Source organism: Gobius niger, assembly GCF_951799975.1.
Source record: "Gobius niger genome assembly, chromosome: 13".
NCBI classification, from domain to species: Eukaryota; Metazoa; Chordata; class Actinopteri; order Gobiiformes; family Gobiidae; genus Gobius; species Gobius niger.
The window spans coordinates 33,155,580-33,180,038 of record NC_136864.1 but is presented as its reverse complement, the minus strand read 5'-3'; the positions used below and the strand labels follow the sequence as shown (position 1 = coordinate 33,180,038).

The following is a 24,459-nucleotide window of genomic DNA, read 5'->3' as shown; positions in this document are numbered from 1 at the left end:
CAGTGCACACGAGGCGGAGGCAGTTCAGGTCGGTTCGTACAGGAGTTATTTATGACAGTTCAAGTGTGCACATTCTCCAGTGCTCCCACACTCTTATGTACGACATGTGCATCCAGCCTGCCCTCTGCATTTAGAGGCCGAGGCACAGGCTGAGCACACACAGAGCCGTGTGCTTACAGCGGATTATTTCAGGAAACGTACAGAATAAACTTTCACCACTTTAACCCCAGCTGAACCGAGCACATTTTCTCTTGATTGTCACTTGATTTTAAAGAGGGCTCATTCTCAAAACCATGATCTCTCTCATAGCTCACCTGGAGTATGTAAAGTCATCCTATGTACCAAACACTGATCTAACATTTCTTCCAACAGGATGTTAGGAAGCTGAACTCCCACTTCCCTTCCTGCACTGCCCCCATGTACACGTGTTATGTATTTGAGATTTATCTATATTCATTCCATTGGTTTTATGCACCGAGGGTAATTCTGAGTCACTGTACGAGCTTTCCAAGAGGTAAAACTGACAATAACGGAAACCTAACTGAGCTGATCTTGGCTTGGAAATAACCAAGTATCCTCAAAGCATGCGGAATTCTACCAAGTTTGAACAGATATTCGGACAGAGCCAAAGCATACACTGGAGATAGAAGTCGTCTCAAAAACAAGGCGTTTATCAGTCAGGTGATTTATTATTATTTAACTATATTATAATACAGTAATTCCCCTCCTGGAGCCGCCACCTTCACGTGGTGGAGGGGTTTGAGCACCTGAATGATCCTGGAGCTCTGTTGTCGGGGGCTTCGTGCCCCTGTAGGGTCTCCCATGGCAAACAGGTCCTAGGTGACGGGTCAGAAGCTCCTTATGAGAGACCAACAGGCCCGGTTAGAACCATGAGGCCGTCCTTCTGTGGACCCACCACCTGCAGGAGGAGCCAAAGGGGCTGGTGCAATGTGATTTGGGCAACTCCAACAGCTGCCCCCACGACCCGGCAACGGACAAGTGGAAGAAGATGGATGGATGGATGATATAATAATTATTTATTATTATTATTATTATTATTATTATTATTATTATTATTATTATTATTATTATTATTATTATTATTATTATTATTAAAGGTACACTGCGTAACATTTTGAACTATACTGATGTGGCAAAACAAAAACATGCTCCTAATGACCGGCTCGACACTGCTGTTACTGCAGTGTGTAATGAAAGAGTGCACTTGGATGAAAAACGAACCTGTTTGAATCTCAAAGTTTACTGCCTTTCGTCACATCTCCATGGAGACGAGCTGGAGACGTACCCACTCCCGGTAAAGTTTACAGTCATATCATGTTCATTTCATGTATTAGTTTATTTGAATGGGACAGTGCATATTAATGAACAGACTAGTGCTGTACATGTGCCGGATTTAGCTCAAGGCTAATTTCCATCCGCAGTCCCATAAAAAACAAGACAAGCACATACAAAATACAAAACATATAAGCCACAACACACAGTGCTGGTCTCACAATTTCTTTTTTTAATATATTCCCGAAGAGGAGGCGGGGCTTGGTCATGTAGCACTCTATAAACAAGACAGTTCATTTTAAAACATTTTAGATTTTCAAAATGTCTATTTGTTGACCTCTTACCCCCCGCCTAAACCAAATGCCGTCTGTCCTCTTTGGCTGTTATATAGGCCTGTGTAACACCTCATTTGAAAGCTAAGACCCACAAAACTGATCTTTTTCCTCGCGTTGTTGCTGGGTTGTGTCACCTTTTTTTTGTGTTTTTTTTTATTTTGGTCACTTTTGTTGAGTTTTTGTCATTTTTTTGTTGCGTTTACATCCTTGTTTTCTTCTCATTTTTTGTGGCTGTTTTGGTGTTTTTTTCCCAAGAAGCTTTTTGATTAGGGTAAAGCCAAACTGGAGAAAATGGGATGTGTTCAGGTGGGAGTTATTAGAGCACATATGTGAAAAGACTGGGGGTAAGTACCTTAATAGCTGCTTTGTACAACTGCTGATTGGTTTAAGCGCAGTGGCACCAGGACCAGGCCGTGAAACCATATTCAATATGGCAGAATATCATACTACATATACATACACATACATATACAGTGGAGGTATGACTTTGCCGCCTCTGTTGTAATAAAGGGTCGAATTTGTTTATAGTTTTTTAAATTTCTTAGGAGGGGTGAGCCTCATGTTTGTTTGTTTGTACATGTATGAGGTATTTTTCAATGATACAATGAAATACGCGGTGTGGCTTTAAAGTGGTTAGTGCTTCGCCTGTGCACACACCATGTGCACGAGTGCACGCTCCATTTGTGAGTGACTGATTACTGATTGCAGGACCTTCAGGTGTGTTCCTACGTGCCTCGCCGTGAGCTGTCAGTCACACATTGGTGCCTTTAAATTGACTGTCTCCAAAACGGCATAGCAATATCCTGTTTGTGATCTGGGTGAACACCAATGGAGTTCGCCGAGAGCCTCTCCATATTGTTCCGTAAAGGTTTTCCATCGCAAACACACCTGGACTGTGTTTGTGATGGACAGCGCCAGTAGAAAAACCAGCCGCCTAAAAAAGACAAGAAAAGCGAAGACGAAAAAAGACACAAAAACCAACAAAGCGACAAAAATGTGCAAAAAAGTTACAGTCAGTTTTCAATCAATGGTTTTGTATAGCCCAATATCACAACAGGAATTGCCTCACAGCTGCACCAAACATGAAGGCACTAAAACAGCAGTAAACAAGACAAAGTAAAGTTCAGGTGAATGAAGTATCCAGGCAAAACTCAAAAACCCCGAGAGGGAGAAAAGAGAAACCTCAGGGAGAACCACAGAAGGAGAGATCCACTCCCATGGACGGACAGGTTATAGACCCAGGGCCGATGGGAGTCCCTCAGCAGACGAGCCAAGATCACAGCACGTCCAGTCCTTGTTGGAGCTTCAGTCACTCTCCCTGTAGGCCGGGTTCCTCCAATCGATCTCGACAGGCACTTCCGAGGGGGGTGGGAAAGGAGACACCAGGTGAATAGAAATGCACAGAATACAGATGAAAGAAATATTGTATTGTTTTGTGTCTAATGAGGCATTATGCTATTGCTCTCCAGTCGAGAAGGTTTTAGATTCGGGTAAGGCTGAACTAGAGAAAGTGTGCTCGGTTAAAGCTGGGGTATGTGATTTGTTGGTATTGTAGAATACATTTATTTTCGACGCCTCAGAGTATGTTTTAAACACAGCCAAACACAGACCTTGTTGTAATGGATGATAGAAGTCTGATCTAAATGAGTGGAATTCATCTTAGGGGAGGCGGGCCCTGCCTCACTGTGTCACCACTCAATGCTGTATATGGATGTGAAATGTGCATACACCGTTAATTCTCTAATACTGGCCTGTATTCCATTAGCGGCCGGGTCTCTGACAGGGGCCGGGTCTCTAACAGGGGCCGGGTTCGCGGCTGGTGGAGGCAAATTAAAGCCGGTCTCTAAAACAGGCCGGGGCTTTTATTAGAAACTATAGCAGTAGAAATATTCCCCATGTTAGGAGTTTGTCTCATACTGGTGTAAATGAAAACTCAGGTGCAGGAAGTAACAAACGGGAACCCGGGCCGAGGGCGACGCTGCGGAGGAGCTGATCCCAGCGTAACTTTGACACAGATTTAGCCACTTTTCAAACCTCCTGTGACTATTTGTGGAAACAGGACAACAAATGTTGTGTGACCCTCCAGGGTTTTAATAAAGTCTCCATCGCGTCTTCAAAGCACGTCCAGCTGCTCCGTGTGCAGGTCAGTCCCACGCCTCAAAATAACTCCTCCCATCAGCGCGAGCGTCTCGTCTTCTCTCGGGTCAGTCTCATGATCGATCACAAACACAAACGCTCCGTCTAAACTCGCCTTTTACAACAACAAATAATCCGGTCCGCGGTAAAAACGAAACAGAAACCTGCAGTGACACTGATGTCAAAGCTCCGCTAACAGCAACGAAGCACTTCCTGTTGTCCCGACAAAATAAAAGGCGTCAATGTTCCAGCCGCTGGGAGAGGGTTTGCAAAGTAAATGAATAAATGAACCTAATATTTTAGGTTTAAATGGACACAAATCTCGTTTTTCTTCGTTTTCCTGGTCGTCCGTTTTGCTCAAATAGAAATAAAGGCCTGTCTCTAATTTGGCCTGATTCCAATAAAGACCTGGTCCTGATGCCCTTGAGTAAATAAAGGCCCCGGCCTATATTAGAGCATTTACGGTAATTACTTTCTTTGAACAATTTCAAAACACAGGAGGGATTGTGAGAGCTAGAAACAAGTTTGGGCCAAAACAAAACATGTCACTGGTTGAACAGGAAAGATCAGGTACCCCAGCTTTAAGGCGGGGGGTAAGGGCTTTGACTTCAGAGCAGAAAGCTTTCACCTGTGTGGCCTGATTCTTGTGTTCATTCAGGGGAAAGTTCTGGGGAAACATGACTGAAAAAACGCTCTGTCTCTTTTCACTTCCTGAGATGCGGTTCAAGCCGTTCACATTAAAGAGCCGCTCGGGCATGAACGTCACATCGCGAGGATCGTTCTGTCTGAGCAACTGCGTTTGTTGTTTTTTCAAAAATCCATCATTGACAAAAAGACACAAAAGGAATAATGTGAGTTCCTCTATAACAGTCTGCAAACACAGCTCAGCAGCTGGACGAGCCAAGCAGGTACAGGCCGGTATAGGTCCCTCCTGCCTGCTCCGCTCACCACGTTAGCGTCTCCACCCGGCCACCCAGAGAAATGCCCCCGACTGCTTTCGCCGCGGCTTTGGCTAAATTCCGCTAATCCGGAATGACTTTCATCCCCCCCCCTTTCCTCCAAACATGGCTGCCAAACCGCGGGGCCAAAAGGAGCCGCATCAAAACGAGCCGAGCAGCGCGAGCAGACAGAGTCGAACGAGTTCATTTGTCCGCGGCCAAGAAACACTAATTCCTCCTAGCGTCGAGTTAATTTGCGTCAAAAGGAAACGCGCTAGCGGCTCCGACGGGGCCCGTCATCCGCGCTCACCGCTGCAGAGGTCGGGAGATGATGAATAATAGATTTGAAAAAAAAGAAAAACCGGAGATGGATTTTTTGGTGGAGGTGCAGTTCTTTGTAACGATCAAAAAAGAAGAAGAAGAAAAAAAAGAAAAACACTTGTCAGGCTTCGGGAGCAGCGGAACGGCAAACAATTAGGAATTAGAGAAGCGGGAGGGAGAACAAGAAACAAAATGCAGCTTAAAGATTTGTCCAGAGGCGTCAGTTTGAAGCCTGTCAGGCGTCAGGAAGCGAAGGCCTTTGAAGGAGAACGCTGAGATGTAGGATGTAGTGCTTTTGTTCTGGACGTGTAAGGGATGGATAGAAACGTCAACCAGCAGTCCATGGTTGCATGGGGACGTTTGAAGCCGGGGTTTACAGCAGGGTTTACACTCATTTACATTGTATTCCTTTATTTTGGATCCGGTAACACGTGTTGGGGGGTGATGGTTCAGAGCGACGGTAAATCACAGGTTTGTAAATCACGAATACGGAACGGCCAGGGTCACAGCAGAGGTCACAACAAGCAGACTCCCATTCAGACCCAAACATCGCAGTGTGATCTGATGCCACCTTCTCAACTAACCCCTTAACCCCCACATCAACCGAACCAGTTTGGCAATACCCAAATCTAAATCAGTGGCTAGTGGAGACACAGACTTTTGAGAAGATAAAAAAATAATCAGACTGTCATGCGTGTAATTTCGGGTTGGGCTTAAAATCTTACCTCTAATGTTGATTAATGAGCTCTGTCCCTTTTCAAATAAATGAATAAAAGTTTCTTGAGAAAAGCATAGGATGAGCGACAAGGATGAAAAAGCAACAAAAGAGCAAAAGAAAAGTGATGAAAAATGAGAGGTGGAAGTAACTCACTAAATGCAAGTCTCGAGTCAAGTCCAAGATCCAAGTCCCAAGCAAGTCCAAGTCCATTGGTCATGGGGTCAAGTCAAGTCGAGTCATAGCTTTAGTCAAGTCAAGTCTTTCTTTAGCCGGCAAGTCACCTCAAGTCACAAATGTCAGAGTTAAGCCTAATTTTTCTTTTCAAAATAATGTACAAAATTACTGCGACAGCAAATTAAGGAAGGGGGCCCGGGGGGCCTACTAAACAAAAGAAAAAAATTAAGTCTTTTAAACATAAGTTTCTCCTTGCATTCTGAAAGATAAGTACACTTTTTATTTTAGTTAGTTTCTGTCAGTTTTTCTGTCAGTGGTTCCCCTGTGATGCCCCAGCCCCTGTATACTCGGATTCGCCCCTGCTCAAAGTAGGGCTTAATCCGAAACCATCAAATTGTAGCCTCTAAGCACTAACACTAGCAACTAACTCCTTAACCTTTCATGGGGTCAACTGTTAGATCTATATGCAGTTAGTGAACTAGAGTTTCAGCAGCATTTGAACAATCCGTCCATCCTTAAACAGGGGAAAGGGAAGTGACATCACCAACAGCTGCTTTTCTTCTTCTTTAAAGTTATTGGTGGAGTGCAGGCCAAACAAAAGTGGATTTGGCGCAGTGGCTTGTGGGATGGCACATAGCTCCTAATCACTGGTTAGTTAGCATCAGAGGTCCCTATGCTAAAGTGGCTATGATAGTTAGCATCAGAGGTCCCTATGCTAAAGTGGCTATGATAGTTAGCATCAGAGGTCCCTATGCTAAAGTGGCTATGATAGTTAGCATCAAGGCTCCTTTTCCTAACTACTTCCTAACTGACTTACCAATTCGGAGGCAACTTGCCATGGCGGACGCTGACGCACATCCGGTTTGGCGTAAGAGCTCTTAGCAATCTGCCCGTTTCGGAAGCAGCCTAGATTCCACACTGCCTTCAGTCCCGCTGTCACTGGGCTCTGTGTGGCTGCGGAAAATAGCCTCTAAATGCTGTAACTTTAGAGAGAACGCCTTAAAGCACTGAAAAGCCCCCAAGATTTCTGTCATTGATCCATTAGTCTGCGCTGTAGCTTCAGTCATTGTTTCAAACGTTTTCCTGTCTTTACTAAACATTCATGAATCTTCCCCTCTGTAGAAAACTTTGAATGCATCCAAAGAAACACATTTCCTCCTGCCTTTTCCCGCTGTATTGATTAGACGCCTCTGTCTGGAGCTGAAACAGCATGTGGCTAATTATCAGAAAGTCACAGCGAGTCATTAAGAGTCAATAGCCTCAAGTCCAAGTAAAGTCTCGAGTCACAAACAGCAAGTCCCAAGTCAAGTCAAGTCTTTTTGGAGCTTTGGTCAATTAAGTCTTGCAACTCGAGTCAAGTCATGTGAGTCGAGTCTCCCGCCTCTGCGAAAAATGGATGAAAAAGTGACAAAAACGCAACAAAAGAGCAACAGAAAAGTGAGGAAATGTGATGAAAACTCATTAAAAAGCAATGGGAATTTTTTTCTCAAAAAAGTGAAAAAGATCCATTTACATCAGTTTTGTTGGTCTCAGCTTTCAAATGAGGTGTTACACTGGCTGTAGCCTTATGGATTTGGGTAAAGCCGAACTGGAGAAAATGCACTTGGACCGTTTGGCAAATGTACTGCGTTTTTTAGACCAAATTGCTTGGAGGAAGTCATTTATAAAGAGTTGATCCAGTCAGAAAACTAAAGCAGGTCAGTCCAGCGAGGAAGTCCGGTCTCACCATGTCCTGGACAGAAGCAGGTCTAAAGCAGGAGCAGCAGGAGCAGCAGGAGCAGCAGGAGCAGCAGGAGCAGCAGGAGCAGCAGGAGCAGCAGGAGCAGCAGGAGCAGCAGCAGGAGCAGCAGCAGGAGCAGCAGGAGCAGGAGCAGCAGGAGCAGCAGGGCATACAGGAGCAGCAGGAGCAGCAGGAGCAGCAGGAGCAGCAGGAGCAGCAGGAGCAGCAGGAGCAGGAGCAGCAGGAGCAGCAGGGCATACAGGAGCAGCAGGAGCAGCAGGAGCAGCAGGAGCAGCAGGAGCAGCAGGAGCAGCAGGGCATACAGGAGCAGCAGGAGCAGCAGGAGCAGCAGGAGCAGCAGTGCATACAGGGCGGTCACATGACACGGCTCCAGCACATCAACTCACAAATGAACTATTTTAAGACATATTTTGACAATATTATGCAAATAATTTTAGCACAAGGGTAGAAGAAATGTTAAGACCCATGCTCTGAAAAATGTATTTTAAATCTAATCTTTGGCCTTAATGGTCCAAAGTCTGACAGACAATCAGCATCATCCTGAAAGCAAAAACTAATCCATTCATGTAGTCTCCCCCGTCAAGCTTTTAGCCACTTTTTATTCAACAACAATCGGCCTTGGATTTGCCATCCATCCATTTTCTTCTGCTTTACCCGGGGCCGTGTCGCGGGGGCAGCAGTCTCAGCAGAGATGGCCTTGGATTTGCCATCCCATAATTGAAATTAGGTTCAATATGTTGTGGTGTGGTTCTATTTCCCGCAGTATTTCCTCTGTATCAGTGATGTGCGGTGAGGGTTCGAGAGGTCCGGGTGGTGTGAGTGAGGAGAGGTCAGTGTCCGGGTGGTGTGAGGAGAGGTCAGTGTCCGGGTGGTGTGGGTGAGGAGAGGTCAGTGTCCGGGTGGAGTGAGTGAGGAGAGGTCAGTGTCCGGGTGGTGTGAGTGAGGAGAGGTCAGTGTCCGGGTGGTGTGAGTGAGGAGAGGTCAGTGTCCGGGTGGTGTGGGTGAGGAGAGGTCAGTGTCCGGGTGGTGTGAGTGAGGAGAGGTCAGTGTCCGGGTGGTGTGACTGAGGAGAGGTCAGTGTCCGGGTGGTGTGAGTGAGGAGAGGTCAGTGTCCGGGTGGAGTGAGTGAGGAGAGGTCAGTGTCCGGGTGGAGTGAGTGAGGAGAGGTCAGTGTCCGGGTGGAGTGAGTGAGGAGAGGTCAGTGTCCGGGTGGAGTGAGGAGAGGTCAGTGTCCGGGTGGTGTGAGTGAGGAGAGGTCAGTGTCCGGGTGGTGTGGGTGAGGAGAGGTCAGTGTCCGGGTGGAGTGAGTGAGGAGAGGTCAGTGTCCGGGTGGTGTGAGTGAGGAGAGGTCAGTGTCCGGGTGGTGTGAGTGAGGAGAGGTCAGTGTCCGGGTGGTGTGAGTGAGGTCAGTGTCCGGGTGGTGTGAGTGAGGAGAGGTCAGTGTCCGGGTGGTGTGAGTGAGGGAGGTCAGTGTCCGGGTGGTGTGGGTGAGGAGAGGTCAGTGTCCGGGTGGTGTGGGTGAGGAGAGGTCAGTGTCCGGGTGGTGTGGGTGAGGAGAGGTCAGTGTCCGGGTGGTGTGAGTGAGGAGAGGTCAGTGTCCGGGTGGTGTGACTGAGGAGAGGTCAGTGTCCGGGTGGTGTGGGTGAGGAGAGGTCAGTGTCCGGGTGGTGTGAGTGAGGAGAGGTCAGTGTCCGGGTGGTGTGAGTGAGGAGAGGTCAGTGTCCGGGTGGTGTTGGTGAGGAGAGGTCAGTGTCCGGGTGGAGTGAGGAGAGGTCAGTGTCCGGGTGGTGTGAGTGAGGAGAGGTCAGTGTCCGGGTGGTGTGAGTGAGGAGAGGTCAGCATGTTTCAAAATGCCATCAATAAGAGAGAGACCATATACCGCGGTCCCGCTCTGGCATGGGTCTGCACTCGGCTGAAACATGATCCAAACAACAGCACATGTTCCCACCCCCCTCTGTCCAGCCCACTTTAAAGGGATATTTCAGGATGTTTGACATAGGGCCTCATTTCCTGGTTATCCAGAGTGTTGTTGATTTCTGGAGATATTTTTTTTTGTAATTCATGCAGTTCTTATGTTTGAAGAGCTTTGTGGTGCTAGGCTAGTGCAAGGCTAGTGCATTTCTATGGTATCAGCTAGCCTGCATTAAAAACAGTGTGACCCGCTCCACAGAGCACCTGAGGCAAATCACTTATAACACCAGACTAACCATATAAATTTCTGCCATCCATCCATCCATTTTCTTCCGCTTTATCCGGGGCCGGGTCGCGGGGGCAGCAGTCTCAGCAGAGATGCCCAAACTTCCCGATCCACACACACCTCCTCCAGCTGTTCTGGGGGGACCCCGAGGCGACACCAGGCCAGCTCGGAGACATAGTCCCACCACCGTGTCCTGGGTCTTCCACGAGGCCTTGTCCCACTAGGACATGCCTGGAACACCTCCTGCGGGAGGCGACCAGGAGGTATCCGGAACAGATGCCCGAGCCACCTCAGCTGGCTCCTTTCGATGTAAATCGATATAAATGTCTGTGTCCATAGAATCATGTTTGGAAAATAACTGACCTGCATCACATGAATGATCACATTTTTAGGGATTATTTTCTAGCAGATCACTCCACCGCCGCGTAGCTTATACAACCACGAAGCTGATGCTGCTCAAATATAAGTTATTTTAAAAGCAAAATGACTAAAATTATTCTATGGACACAGACATGTATATGGTTAGTCTGGTGTTATAAGTGATTTGCCTCAGGTGCTCTGTGGAGCGGGTCACACTGTCTTTAATGCAGGCTAGCTGATACCATAGAAGTGCACTAGCCTTGCATTAGGCTAGCGCCACGAAACTCTTCAAATATAAGAACTGCTTGTATTACAAAATACAAAAATATCTCCAGAAATCAGCAACACTCTGGATAACGAGGAAATGAGGCCCTTTGTGAAATATCCTGAAATATCCCTTTAATGTGCCAGGTGTGGAAACACAAGGTCGTCCCCACAGAATATCATATTATAAACATATCCACTGCACCTGCTACAACGGGCACTTGTTTTAACTGTAGTCGATCGCGCACATTTCTCTACATTGTCCAACAGACAAATAAAACAAGCACTTAACAACTTAGCGTCCAACGAACCCGGCTTTTGTCCGTGTAAACCGTCCACATCAGCCTCCATTACAGCCGATTCAAGCTCAGCTGGTGTTCATTTCCTCCCCGCACAAACAAACAAAATAAGCGCATCCTCCCTCCAGCTTTCGTTTCTCATCATAAACCACATCGAGTTTACAATCCCCTTCCTCTCCGACAGGACAATAGAGCGCAGACACACACACACACACACACACACACACACACACACACACACACACACACACACACACACACACACACACACACACACGGCGCAGCGGGCCGTGATTCCGGGCGATTGTCGTATTTATATTTCATGCCGCACGGATGGAAGACCCGAGGAATAATTTATCGAGCGCCGGGGGAAATTACACCAATGGCTGCCTCTGTGAAACTATCCGTGGATTCAAAAAAGGAAAAAAAAGAAAAAAAAAACAATGCGAGTGGAAGAGACGAGCGTGGTTTTTAGCATTTTAATCTTCATAGCTTTGGATGGGGAAATGTTTTTGGCTGGTTAGCATGTCACGCTGGATAAAAATAAAAGCGTGGGTGTCTATTCGGTTTATGGACTATTTTAAAAGGCGGCGGGGAGAGGGATGTGGCTGGCGCTCACTCGCTGCCTTTTCGGAGAGGCACCTGTATGTAAACTAAGTTGTTTTTGGACATTGTGTTCTGCTGTGGGAATATACAATACACAGTGTGGATGCGTTACAAAATGTAGAGTGTACTTTAGAGTTTTCCCCCTGAATATTCAGTGACAATGATGCTCACCTACAAAGGGTCTTCTATACAACATTGGCTGAATATGTACAGTACAGTAAGTGGAAACACTTTTAATGTGTCGGCTTTTCTTTAGTCAACACTGTTCACACTGTGTGATTCTCATTGAAGACATAAAACACGTGGACAATGAGCACATGGAAACAAAGGAGGGTGAAATAACTCCACATGTTTTATATTCCCCCTTTATTCTTGGCATTTTGAGCTTCACGAGGTCCATGTCAAAAGTACAAAGCAGTGATCAAAGAATCTGTTTCACCTTTTTCTGTTTAAACAGTACTTTCAGTGAGGATGTCTTGAAACAAAAGGAAAAACAATACATAAAAATGTGTTTCCAAACGTCTGACTAAGGCAGCCCTGGTCTGTCTTCTCCTACTGATAACTATGTGAAAGCCCAGTGTCCCATTTTTATTTTTTCTTTATGTAGCCTTTACTTAACTCAGGGGTGACCAAACTCTTTGTCTCCGAGGGCCAAAATGAAAAAGTTCCTGTGGGTCGCGGCCCAAACACGGCAACGTCAAGTGTGAAACACATATAACTGCAAATAATAATATTATTATTATATTATAATAATATATCACTTTCAGTATACATGGGCATTTAATTCTATCTATGCAGAGAATATGTTACATTAATACAAATGTTAACTATGGCAAAAGCCTAGTTTTCATCGAACAAACAACATCAACAACTGTAGAAATATAGTGCAAAATGTAAACAACAACAACACCTGTATCTGCAGCACCTACAGTGACGTTTTGTGTGACTGTCTCTGATGGATGTTTGGTGAACCTTTGCCAGAACCAAAGTGGATTAACTTTTATAACCAACGCGAGTCCCACAATGTAAACAGCGATGGACCAGAGGGTGAGTTAGTCCAAACGCGGGTTAGCTTGTGTGTTAGCATATTAGCTTGTGTGTTAGCATATTAGCATGTGTGTTAGCCATTTATGAAGCTGTGTTGCAGATGTCAACTCCGTATAACTGCATCGTGAAGTGACTTCACTTATTGCTGTTTATTTATATTACGGTAAAGTATGTGCGGAGAGAGGGGGCGGAGTTAACTGAATCGAAGCGTTTTGTCTTCCGGGTTTGAAAAATACCTCCAGAAAATAAAATACCTCCTTATATTTATCACAAAAATGAGTGCTCCATAATGGTAGAGGTACAATATATCATATACATGCCTATACTTAACTTTGGAATGGCTAAAATAGCAGGATACAGATCCTTTAAAGCATTCACACACAGATAATCTGGACTGACATCACAAGAGACTTGAAACTATTCAAAGGAAAAGTCTGTGATTTGTAAGTCCCTCTGCAGTGAGCTCCTGAGTGACTGAAAGTCTTTCCTGATTCAGTCTTCAGACTTTAGGAACAACAGACTGCGCTGATGTGTATGTAAATGGTGTTGAAATAAAAGAAAAATTGTACATAAAACAAGCATTGCGTTCCAGTCAATTAATTACAATCACGAGGGCGGTCCTTAAAATTGTAATTCTAAATTTCAGCTCCAACTCTTGGAACTCATTGAAATAATCACAAAAACTCTCCTGGTGATGTGTTTTTTTCTCTATTGGCCAACATTTAGCCCTCCCTTCGCTCCCTCATCGACGTTACTCTGGGAATAAACTCAGCCAATGTGAACTGAAATGAGACCAAATAGAAAAGAATGAAGACAACAATATTTGACAACAAAGGTTTGTGCATTTCATGAACAAAATGTTAGCACACAGCTGCTTTGCAGTTATTAGTAATGAGGGTAAAAGTTCGAGGTCGATGACTGAAGGGTTTCTCCACTATTTCAACCAATCACAAGAGTGATGCAGGATTTCAATTTGAAGAAGCACCCAATGCGCCGATGCAGAGCTGGGATAAAGACGTCCTCTCGTCTTTATCCATGACCCTCTTCTCTTTTCAATGTTGTGTTTTGAGTGAATGGAAGTATGTCACAGCAGGAGGATCAGGATGTTTCTTGATAATAACTATATCAAGTCACAGCGCCCCCTAGTGCGGCTATATTAACCAACCAACCGTGGGACAAACAGCCCCAGTCTCTCCTTTAGCAGCAGCGGATCCAAGCTGCGACAGAAGCTATGTTTGAGTCATCTGAAGCACGAAAACATCGGGCAGTGCTGGAGCAGCAAGTGTTTGTATTTTACTAATCCAACTTCTTTAACGCACGTCGTGTCTGATCACATCACATTCAGCTGTGAGTTGTTAATATTAATAAAACCAAATTATGTAGCCAGGAATATTTAGTGTAGAAAAGTCCACTGATCCATGTTTTTCCATTACAGTTTATTATGGCACCGTGGCACAGCGGTTAGCACTCGTGCTTCACAGCTAGATGGTCCCAGGTTCGATCCCTGGCCAGTGCTTTAATTGGCCTAAAAGAGGTGTCGGTAGCTGGCAGGAAGAGCAGCCAATCAGTGTCCAGTGCAGGACACCATGCTCCAGCCAAGCCAATACAGCCTGGTGTGTGTTTACAGCGAGGAGAGAGAGTGAGTGAGTGAGTGAGCGAGTGAGTGGTGGTCTGAGGGGCCGATGGCACAGACCCGTAGCCTCTTTTCCATCCATCTACCCTAGGGCAGCTGTGGCTACAGTAGTAGGTTAGTAGGAGTGAATGAATAATGACGACAGCGTTTTGGGAAACTTGGTAATACAGGCTTGTAAAGAGCAACACAAGTGTCAGCCATTATTATGATGATGAGAACATTGGTAACATCTTGTCTCTTGGTTTCGCATGTTTGCAGATCCTCAGCAGGTTTCATTCATGTGACGTCACAACACTTTAAAGAGTCTATAGTTTAAAACTGAGGCGGAGCAGCTGGAAATCCCATGGTGGTAACCATGGTAACTGTCTTGTGCAGATTTAGTTTTAGTTTGCTAATTTCTCTGTAATTTCTGGGCCAATTCACATGAAACAAAAACTGTCCCAAAGTTTAAAGTCTTCTCTTCCAGTTCATATCATTTCCTCACAAAGGCATCCAAAAGTGGAAACAATATTCAAAAACATGTGCGTGATGTTGGTATGTAGAAAGGAACTTCAGCCATGAGGAGAGTGTGTCAGGTTTGTGAATCCGATCACTGTGAAATAATGATCAGAGAAAAAACTAGTTCTCTCCCGTAGAGTTGTGCTGGCACCTGCTCCGACTGAAACAGAATTCTAGAACATGACTATACCAGCATCGGCATCGGAGACAAAACAGCTGGATCAGGGCATCTCTGTATTTTGTCAGACTGACCCCACACACGGATCCCTGACCTCGGGGAGAGGCAGGTCGGGTTTCACATGGAGCTAAACATGTGTCCCAGCTGAAGCCGCCATGTTGAGCGGACTAATTGGTTAATGTCATTCCCCGTTATCAGAGCTCACTGAGGCTCACTTCGTCTGGACGGCCTGTCGTGGTGTGTTCAAGTACCCCTGGTTAGTGTGAACAAAGTCATATTCCACAATCAATTATAATCTTTGAATTCGAGAGTCTTTTTGATTTATTTTCAAAACAGCAGTCTACGAAAAGCTGAATAATGTGAGTTTAGTTGATGACTTTGATCACATTTGAGCAGGATCCTCCAGTTAGGGAGTACTCGGATTATAAATAAATGACTTAAGGGGTGCGCAAGACCAAAAAAGGTTGGCAGAGCACAACTTTAAGTTATAGTGTCCATTTCCAAGTCTGATTAAGGAGACTCCTCTTCACAAGCTGACCATTTTGTCGGAAACGCTGCTTCATTAAAACATTTGCACTGCTTTCAAACCCTTGCAACGACCCCGGACTCTTGATGGCACAGATGGTCTCTCTGCCTCCGCCGCCTTCAGCCTCTTATTGAACGCGCTCAGTGGGTTCCGCTCGGCTGTACGCGCCGCCGTCAGATAAAGCCTCGAAATGTCCAGGGCTCACTACCCGCTCCAGGCGCCCGAGTCCCGCGGGGGGAGAGTCGGCGAAACGATAAGCTTAACAGATGGATGAATGCTGGAGCGCTTATCGCACGCCTCCAATGATCAGAACACTCTCAAGGGCAGATCGAGCCAGACAATGGCGTCTCGGCATCCATGCATTAGCAAGTTCAATTTGATCCTGCTCTGGGTGTGAGAAAAAGGGAATTACATCGAGTTTGAAGAGGTGCTCACTGATAGTGAGTGGATCTGCTGCTGGATTTAAAGCACGGACACGGCGAGGGCGAGATTAAAGGCCCTGTCGCCAACTTTTACCTTTGTCAAAGCAAATAAGGGGAGCTAGGAAAATGCCCAATCCTTTTTATTTTTGTCTGGTGATGGAATGAAACGTTTTGTCATTTAGTTTATTGGGGAAGAACCATTCGCTGTGCAATTAATTGTTAAGCCAATGGTTGACTTCCAGGCTAGTCTTTTTTGGTTCGTTTTTTGGACATAGTTCCTCTTGTCTTCTTGCTTTCCCTTCAGACAAGTCTGTTTGTTTACCTGTTTGATTCAATCGACGTCCTGTAGCTTTCATCCAACATAGAAGCTGAAACTATAGTCAAGGATAATCAAACCAAACCTTTTGTCTTTAGGGGGATTCACACCAAATTTAGTAAGTTCGATATCTCAAAAACACAGTGAAAAGCTCTCCATCCAATATGTTCCTGTCTATTTGCACCCCCTGAGTGTTTGAGAGCTGATGTAACAAGTGAATTTCTCCATTGTGAGATCGATAAAGGCCTATCAGAATCAGAATAGGATTTATTGACATTGTTTGAGAACAGGTTCACAAACTAGGATTTTTTTCTCGGTAAAATTGTGCAACATGAAACATAAAACACAGAATTTTGAGAATCCAGTGCAGATGGACTCGATGATGGCCGCGCAGAACTGCACCAGCATCCTGGTCGGCAGCTTAAGTTCCCTCAGCTGCTGCAGGAAGAACATCCTCTGCTGGGCCTTCTTGATGAGGGAGATGATAGTTGGCTCCCATGTGAGGTCCCGGGTGATGGTGGTGCCCAGGAAACGGAAGGAGTCCACAATGGAGATGGGGAGGGAGAGTCTGTCAGGGCGAGGGGGGGCGGTGGGGCTGTGTCTTTCCTGAAGTCCATGATCATCTCAACTGTCTTCTGGGTGTTCAGCTGCAGGTTGTTGTGGCTGCACCAGGACGCCCGCCGCTCCACCTCTCTCCTGTAGGCAGACCCATCACCGTCCGAGATGAGCCCGCTGAGGGTGGCGTCGTCCGCAAACTTGATCAGTTTAAGCCAGGGGGAAAGTACACAGCCTTGAGGAGTTCCAGTGTTTGTAGTCTCCGAGACAATCTTCCCCAGCCTCATATGCTGTCTCCGGTCCGTCAGGAAGTCAGTGATTCACCTGCAGAGGGAGAGGGCACGCTGAGCTGGTAGAGCATGTCCAGGGAGGATGGTGTTGAAGGCCGAGGTGAAGTCCACAAACAGGATCCTGATCCATCAGCCGAATGCTGATTGGCTGCTAACACAAAAAGGAGTGAAAAGAGCTTTGACTGACAACTCCTGGTCCTCCTCTTGTTGCTCCTGCTCTGTGTCTGTGAGATTAGCATTAGCATTAGCATTAGCTGCTGTATTATGGGGATGGACTTTATTTCAGTCATGGAGGACATGTTTTATGGACGTTTTCAGGATGTATTTGTGTGGGATCAGATGCAGGGAAACTGCATTTACCACTCAATATTAGGCCTAGTTCAGTTTTAACATTTATAATTTTACTATGAGTCAAAAGCTTAAATAAATCCTGTTTATACAAAAGGCTGTGTGTAAAAATGCAGGTACATTGTTGGTACAGGATTATGCAGGTCCATGATAATGAACCGAGAATATCATGAGCTGTTTTAAAGATCTTTACATCTCTCACACACACATTCCTACACACTCTATGTGCTCATTGCCTTTACCATCTTCAAAGCCAGCGCAGCCTTTTAAACTGCACTACCGCATGTAAGCGAACTGCTTTCTCAGAAAAGTTTGTGTGCGTTCTCACTTGTCGCCTGCAGTTGTTCTGGCAGAGCCTCCAGCGCCTCACTAACTACCCCGGTGAGGAGAGCGCTGCGCCTGGCTCGCCTTTGGGTTATATTCAGGAACAGACATCGGAGTGTCGTCGAAATCCCCCCCAGACTGACGCCTCTCACTGGGCATAGTTCCCGGGCCGAGGATCGCTGTAACCCTGGGGGCGCTGTAGCTGCTGCCGCGGGACGAGAGCGGGAAGGCGTTCTGACGAAACCCGGTGCGGTTATATTTAGAGAAGAAAGTGTTGGCCGGGCAGAGATGTGAATTGACCCGAGACCAATGGGGAAATTAGTGCAGGCGTCCGGAGCGGCGTGAACCATCGCTTATTTAGACAGAGCCAGTCTCTCATTAGAGTCTAAATCTTAACTCTTTTCATGCAGCGCTTTATTCAGTCCTGTTCGAGGCAACGCTTTGTCTTTTCTCGCCCTTTTATGGAGGTAAACAAATACAAAGGAAGACAGTAGTGTGTCATTTCATTCAAGTGACCCTGCCTGTAGTTACATACTGTAAATGTGTGTGGTTTAAGAGTTTTGCCCTCTGGCAGGTTCTCAGACATTTATGGAAAATGAAAAACTTGTGTGTGGCATCTGCAGTGGCCAGCCACGCTTTTCCAATCCTTTACAAAGACGCGTCTTCTGGTCCCCGACGTTCTGAAGGGTGTGATTGACAGATGGATTAACCAATCAGAGAACCGCTTGGTCCGTCCCACATGGCTTGTGCAAAAACAATACATTTAACAAGAAACATCACACTGAAAATTGCCATCTTCTGCCACATCAACAGGCAAACGAGGCTTTCAAGTGATTTCTGAATGAGGAAATTTGAGATAAGAGAAGTTATATATTTACTGCATTTGAGTGTCACGTTATAATTGACATCTGTGACTTCAACCTGAAAGACTCACAGAAACGGAGTGACGGCATGAGTGTTTTATTAACGAACATGAATCATTATTGGGGCTCAGACCCCGGTGGAAGACTGAACAATATGGAATGCATGGCTTTGACGAATGATAGCCATGATCTTCCCCGGAGCCTGGACCCTGGTGGTGGTGGAAGAGACCTGGGTCGGCCACTTGATGAGCGGAGCCGGGGAGGAGCCAGGCGGAGAAAGGGGTGGAGGAGGGTCGTAGCACGGCTGGCAAACAGCTGAGTGATTGACCAGGGAGCTTAAAAAGGGGATCCTGAGCCATGAGCGGCTGCTGTGATTGGCTGTCGTGAGGGTGCGGCTTGAGCGGGGTCCGTGATTGGATGATTGGATGAGCTGCCGGTGATGAGGTGATGAATGAATGCAGCTGGTAGGTCTTCCAGGTTGAATTTGCGCATAAGCTTCATTATTGAGATATAAAACAAAACAGGTGACTGGACTACAGACTCCTGCACTTGATGCAGGAGGGGCTGATTGGCCAGGCGTGCAATGTGCAGTGTTTGGAATAACGGCGTTTTTTCAGTAACGGGCTTATCTAAATAATGACTTTTCCAGTTGTTACAACGGCGCTAACATTACTGGACATAAAATGTGGTCTGTCACGATGCATTGATTGAATAAACTGTGTAATCTGAACACACCCCTGACTCACAGCTCGTGAGGAGGCGGGATAAGACGAGACACAGCACGTGAAAGGATTGATTATTCAAGCAATGGTCAATGTGGAGATTTTTATCTAGTCACTTTACATCGTAGGTTTCCTGTCAGGGTGTAAAAATGACAAAACTCACCTCGTATGATGCTTATTTTATGATGTTTAGTCCGTGACTGAGGCGGAGGTAGCCTGGAAGTAGCAGCTCCACCGTCTTTCCCACGGGTATTCATTCACAAATATTACAACCATGTGTCCTATTATCCAAATATGGTATTTTTCCTTCTGGGAGTCACCCGATATGGAAGAGCGAAGGAAGGTGCAGTGTATAAAACTTCAGGGCTGGTTTGCTCTAAATGAGGGACACATACATAAAATGTCAAAGCTGTGGCACCAAAATTTCAGACCCATCTGCAGGCAACGTCCACTCCGCTTTCGCCTGCACGCGGCATTTAAATGTGTCCATTCCCTTGTCCGCCCATGTGCTGCCAGTTCCATCTCTGAATTCTCTTCTTTGTATTCATGGATTTGCCGTCCTTACTTTGCCTGGACCCAGCTCTGAAATTCTGTATGGTCACTGCACAATGTCAGTGGAGCCAGTCTTATCCCTCCGTGTCTCTCTCTCAAATGAAACTATGAATATCCCATGCATCTGACGCGAGGCCGCGGGTCGTCCGGATGTAGATTTGTCCATAACTCATGCAGATAAAGTCGGCGTGGGTCTGATGAAGCCGCCACACGCATGTCCCCGACAGAGCACTGGCACATTTATATTCAGGAGAGGAGGCATATTTCATCCAGATCCAAGGCGCGAGAGCAGGCAGGGCCCACTAATGCAATGGAGAGGCGATTTACCGCGGGCCGGCGGTGATGAGGGGTCAAAGGGCGCGGCTGGTAATCATCTGTAAATGTAATTTGCCGCCGACGGTGTGGCGCTCCGCTCTCGTCGACCAGCCGGAATGAGCTCGGACTGTTTCCACCACACGGACAAATGAGAGGCGCAGAGAAGACTTTGTTCAGTGTCCATGCAGGCTCTCGATCATCCAGGCATGAGGATTTAGAAGCAGTGTTTAGTTTAGTAAACACTTTAAAGAAATTTGCTAAACCCCTGGCGCATAGTGGCAATAGTTTGTAGCGTTTATGGAGAAATGCATATGTACACAACAGAGGGAGGGAAGGGGAGAGTTCAGCTTCCTGACAGCCTGGTGGATGAGGGTGCTCTTCAGTCAGTCGGACATGGCGCAGATCGAGACAAACACAAAATCCTTACAAAGTCCACAGAGACGAGTGCAGTCCACGTCTATATCCACAGAGTTTATCGTGGCTTCTTAAAGGATCTGTATCTGCTATTTTAGCCGTCCCAAGTAAAGTATAGGCATTTATATGATATATTGTACCTCTACCACTATGGAGTACTATTATTTGTGAGAAATATAAGTATTCTCTGGGGGTATTTTGCAAACCCGGAAGACACAACGCTTCGATTCAGTTAACTCCGCCCCCTCTCTCCGAGCTAATCCGCCTATGCAGTAGTAGCAGTAAAAGAAATATAAATATCACAGCAATAAGTTCACAATACAGTTGTAAGGAGTTGATAGGGAGACTGTACGGCATTACAGACGTCGGGCTCTTCCTGTTTGACACTGACGTAAAAACGTCAGATTGGAAAGGGCGGAGCCTCAGAGAGCAGGATTCAGGAGGATTGCTGAGAACTATGTGAATGAAGTCAAAAACCACTCTGGGGTGTTTTTGATATGGAAATAGCAAAACAACATGACTAAAAACTCCCAAAAGTCGATTTTGCATGATATAGGACCTTTAAATGAGCTGGACTTGTCCTTGAAGCCACAGAAGCTGCTCTGAGGACTTTCACTGGAACATTTACTCGACTGCTCGTGTGGACGACAAACAAACGTGGCGGAGGACGTGAACACAAAGCGTAAGTTGCTTTGTGTTTGATTGGTTCGCTCTCGTTAGCCCCGCCTCCAGTCTAGATTTGGAAATTCCATCCTATATCTACAATTCCAGACTGTCTTTAGATGTATTTATAAATACATGAATAAAGTCAGTCTGGCTTTATGCCAGGCTCGCCCTGGGGCATAATGGAAGATCTGTGACGGAACTGTCGACCTTTGGATCCACAGACAAACTCTGACCACTGATCCAATGCCTCCTTGTTAAATATGAAATATGAAAACGCAGACAATTAACACTTGTTTTTCTTGTACACTGAAGAAGACTCCCCCGTGTGGAGAATTGATTGGAAGAGGGTTTTGCAGAAATCTGGCCGCCTCTTTCACTCCTGCCCGCTGGCCGCTCCGTGCGGTTGCGTGCTCTCCTCGTTTCATCTCGTCGACGGTCTCTTGTTCGTCTGCCAGCTCCAGACTCCAATCCAGCTCCGCCGCCGCAGCTATAAATAAGATCTGAGCTGGTCCAACAACATCACATAATATCAATAATTCAGCCCGCGGGGTGAGGCCGTGTTAATCGATGCTCCGCGGGCCTCGCTGTACCAAACCGTATCGACTGGGCTTGTAAAGGTTAGGCGCAGGAACAATCTTTAGAGGCTGTGTCCAATCCCTGCAGTCAGTTTTCCTCACATCAGGCCTCCGGCGCTGACGGACCACAGAAAGTGGCCTTTTGTGGAGGTCGTTAGCACATTTTCATATGTCTGTTTGTGCTCTTGTGTTTGGACGACTGCAGATCACTTCTTATCCTCTGACTGTTGCGCTTTGAGGAACTTCAGGACTCAGGTGTTTATTCCACACAGACAGGTTTTTACATCTAAAGAACACAGCCAGAGTCGCCCCATTCTCTCCCGGGCCAACACGGAGACGCTCATGCATGCTTTTATCACCAGTCGTATCCACTACTGTAATGCCCTGCTTTCTGGTCTTCCCAAAAAGAGGATCTCAGGTTTACAGCAGCTCCTGACGAAGACCGGGAGGCGGGACCACATTACACCTGACGAAGACCAGGAGGCGGGACCACATTACACCTGACGAAGACCAGGAGGCGGGACCACATTACACCGGTTTTAGGGTCTCCTTGTTATTCCTAAAGTCACAAAAAGACTTATGGTGAGGCGTCTTTCCATTATTACGGCCCCCGCCTCTGGAACCACCTGTGGAGGAGCTCAGGGCTGCAGAGAACGAAAATGTTTTTAAGAGCAGCTCAAGACCCACCTCTTTAGCTTAGCCTTTAACTGACTAATCTATTTATTTGATCCTAATATATAAAATGTATATATGGGAGGTTGTTCCATGCGTACTGTTTTAAATGTTGTAATCTGTAAAGCACTGTGTGAGACCTTTCGGTATGAAAAGCGCTTCATAAATAAAGTTTGATTGATTGAAAGTTTGAGGTGGAGAGTGCTTTGGAGAGTTCGCAGCCTGGATATTTCAACGCAGAGAGAGACAGTGAGAATATGCTCTTGGTCTTGGTCTTGTTGACCCACATGTTTTTGCAGACAGTGTTCGACGAGCTCATAACTTAGCTATTCGGCGCACAAAGCGCAGCAGTATAACAGTGACTTGGTACGTGGCTTGTTTTGCCAAGAGAGAAATCAAACACAAGTCTCCAGAGGCTGGTGGTTAATGGACTTTGAATTTGAATCTGCTCTGAAACGTGAAGCGAAGTCCTCTCTTTTCTTTCACAAAATCCACTTATTTTTCCAGCCTTTTGTCATTATCATATGCTCCAGCTTAATTATTTAACTTCAAAACTTCATTTGTAAAAGAAGCTCCAGCTGCAAATGAAGTTTATGCAATATACTGTGTCGCATTAGCCTGGGAATCCCCATGCTGCTGTGTGCTGCACAACGGCCCGGGACCATGGCCCAAATATTCACATGGATTTGGGACCAATCACAGAATGAGGAGGGACAGTAAGACGATGACGCGCTTCGACATACGGAAGCTTGCAGTTTGTTTAGGACAAAACATTTAAAAAGCGCCCAGTGAACATGGACAGTCGTGAACCACACCTCTCCTGGTGGTCCCCAGACTAATATCACTTGTGACATTTTGTCTGCCGATTGCCAGGCTAGTATCGCATAGTGTGTACTACAGATACACTGATCCAGCTTTTGGCTTCCGATACCGATACTGGGGGTTTGAGTATCTGCCGATTGCTGATATTAACCGATACCATCCATTGTGAGATCAATAAAGTCTTGTCGTGATGTTACAGATCAATGATCAATTATATTTATTAATAAAATAATGGAAACACATTTAACAAGGATCACTGGATTTGTGACACAGTCCTTAAGGCAAACAAACAATTATTACAACTCACGCTTTCCAAATATCTTATATCAGTTATTCTTTAAGAGCATTGCATGAACTCAAATACAAGAAAGCGGGTGCTTCGCACATCAGATTCATACCAGGTGCGTAGGAGAAGTCGTGCATAAAGCTCATAACATGTGAAAAAATGTAACTCTCGCACACTGTGAGGTGTGCGTCATCGGCCACCCCCCTTTTAAGGTGGCTCTTCACCACTCTATAGCCATTTGCCAGAAGAAGGCCTAGAGCCGAAACGTTGCAATAAACCTCACTTTTTGCAAGTTTCCCACGAGAGTTAGGTTAGGTTAGGTTAGGTTAGGTTAGGTTAATTTATTTGTACCCGTGGGTAAATTCGTTTTGCAATTCTGAGAACTAGTCGACACATTAAAACACATTATACAAAGATAAAACATCACACATATAAAATATAAAACTTGTAAGTGCTCCACATACTAACAGGATGTGCCTTTGATACAAAAACAACTGAAGTTTAAGCTGAAGTTAAGAGTCACATTTTTTCACATAAACTAAAATACAAACACTTGGCCACTCCAGCAGTGGCCGATTTTATTTTATGAGGCCATTATAGGTATTTCAGTTTCAGACCCCACCTTCATTATTTGTTGCTAGCATTAGCATGCTCCAGCTAGCTTTAGCACACTCCAGCTAGCTTTAGCGTGCTAGCTAAAAGAAGAGCTAAAACTAGCTCCTCTCCTGGTTCCTAGATTTCAAATGGCATGCCATATTCTCTGAGATTTAGTCGGTGAAAGTTGTGTTTTTAAGACAGTGAGAGGCAAAACAGGTCTCAGTTCAGTTTGGGATATTTATAGCTGATTCCCGATATTGTATTCGGTGTCGGATCGGTGCATCCCTAGCCTATACATATCAAAATAGTTTTAGGATATTACCAATATATTATAGGATCTTAATAGATCTTAATCAGTGCTGGGGTTTTGTTTAACTCTCGCACGTCTGGAAGCCGCTGTTTTGCCTCGACAAGGATGCGAGCAAAGTCTCACCCTCGAGCCGTTTTTATTTTTAT

General features: G+C 45.8%; 1 long non-coding RNA gene across 1 annotated transcript; it reads right to left on the bottom strand.

Moving 5' to 3' along the window:
* Positions 1-6,191: 6,191 nt before the first annotated feature.
* On the bottom strand, positions 6,192-6,867 carry LOC306973285. The gene is made up of 2 exons (XR_013793557.1): positions 6,833-6,867; positions 6,192-6,289 (listed from the first exon to the last, which is right to left on the bottom strand). It is a non-coding gene; the product is annotated as an uncharacterized lncRNA (long non-coding RNA).
* Positions 6,868-24,459: the final 17,592 nt, after the last annotated feature.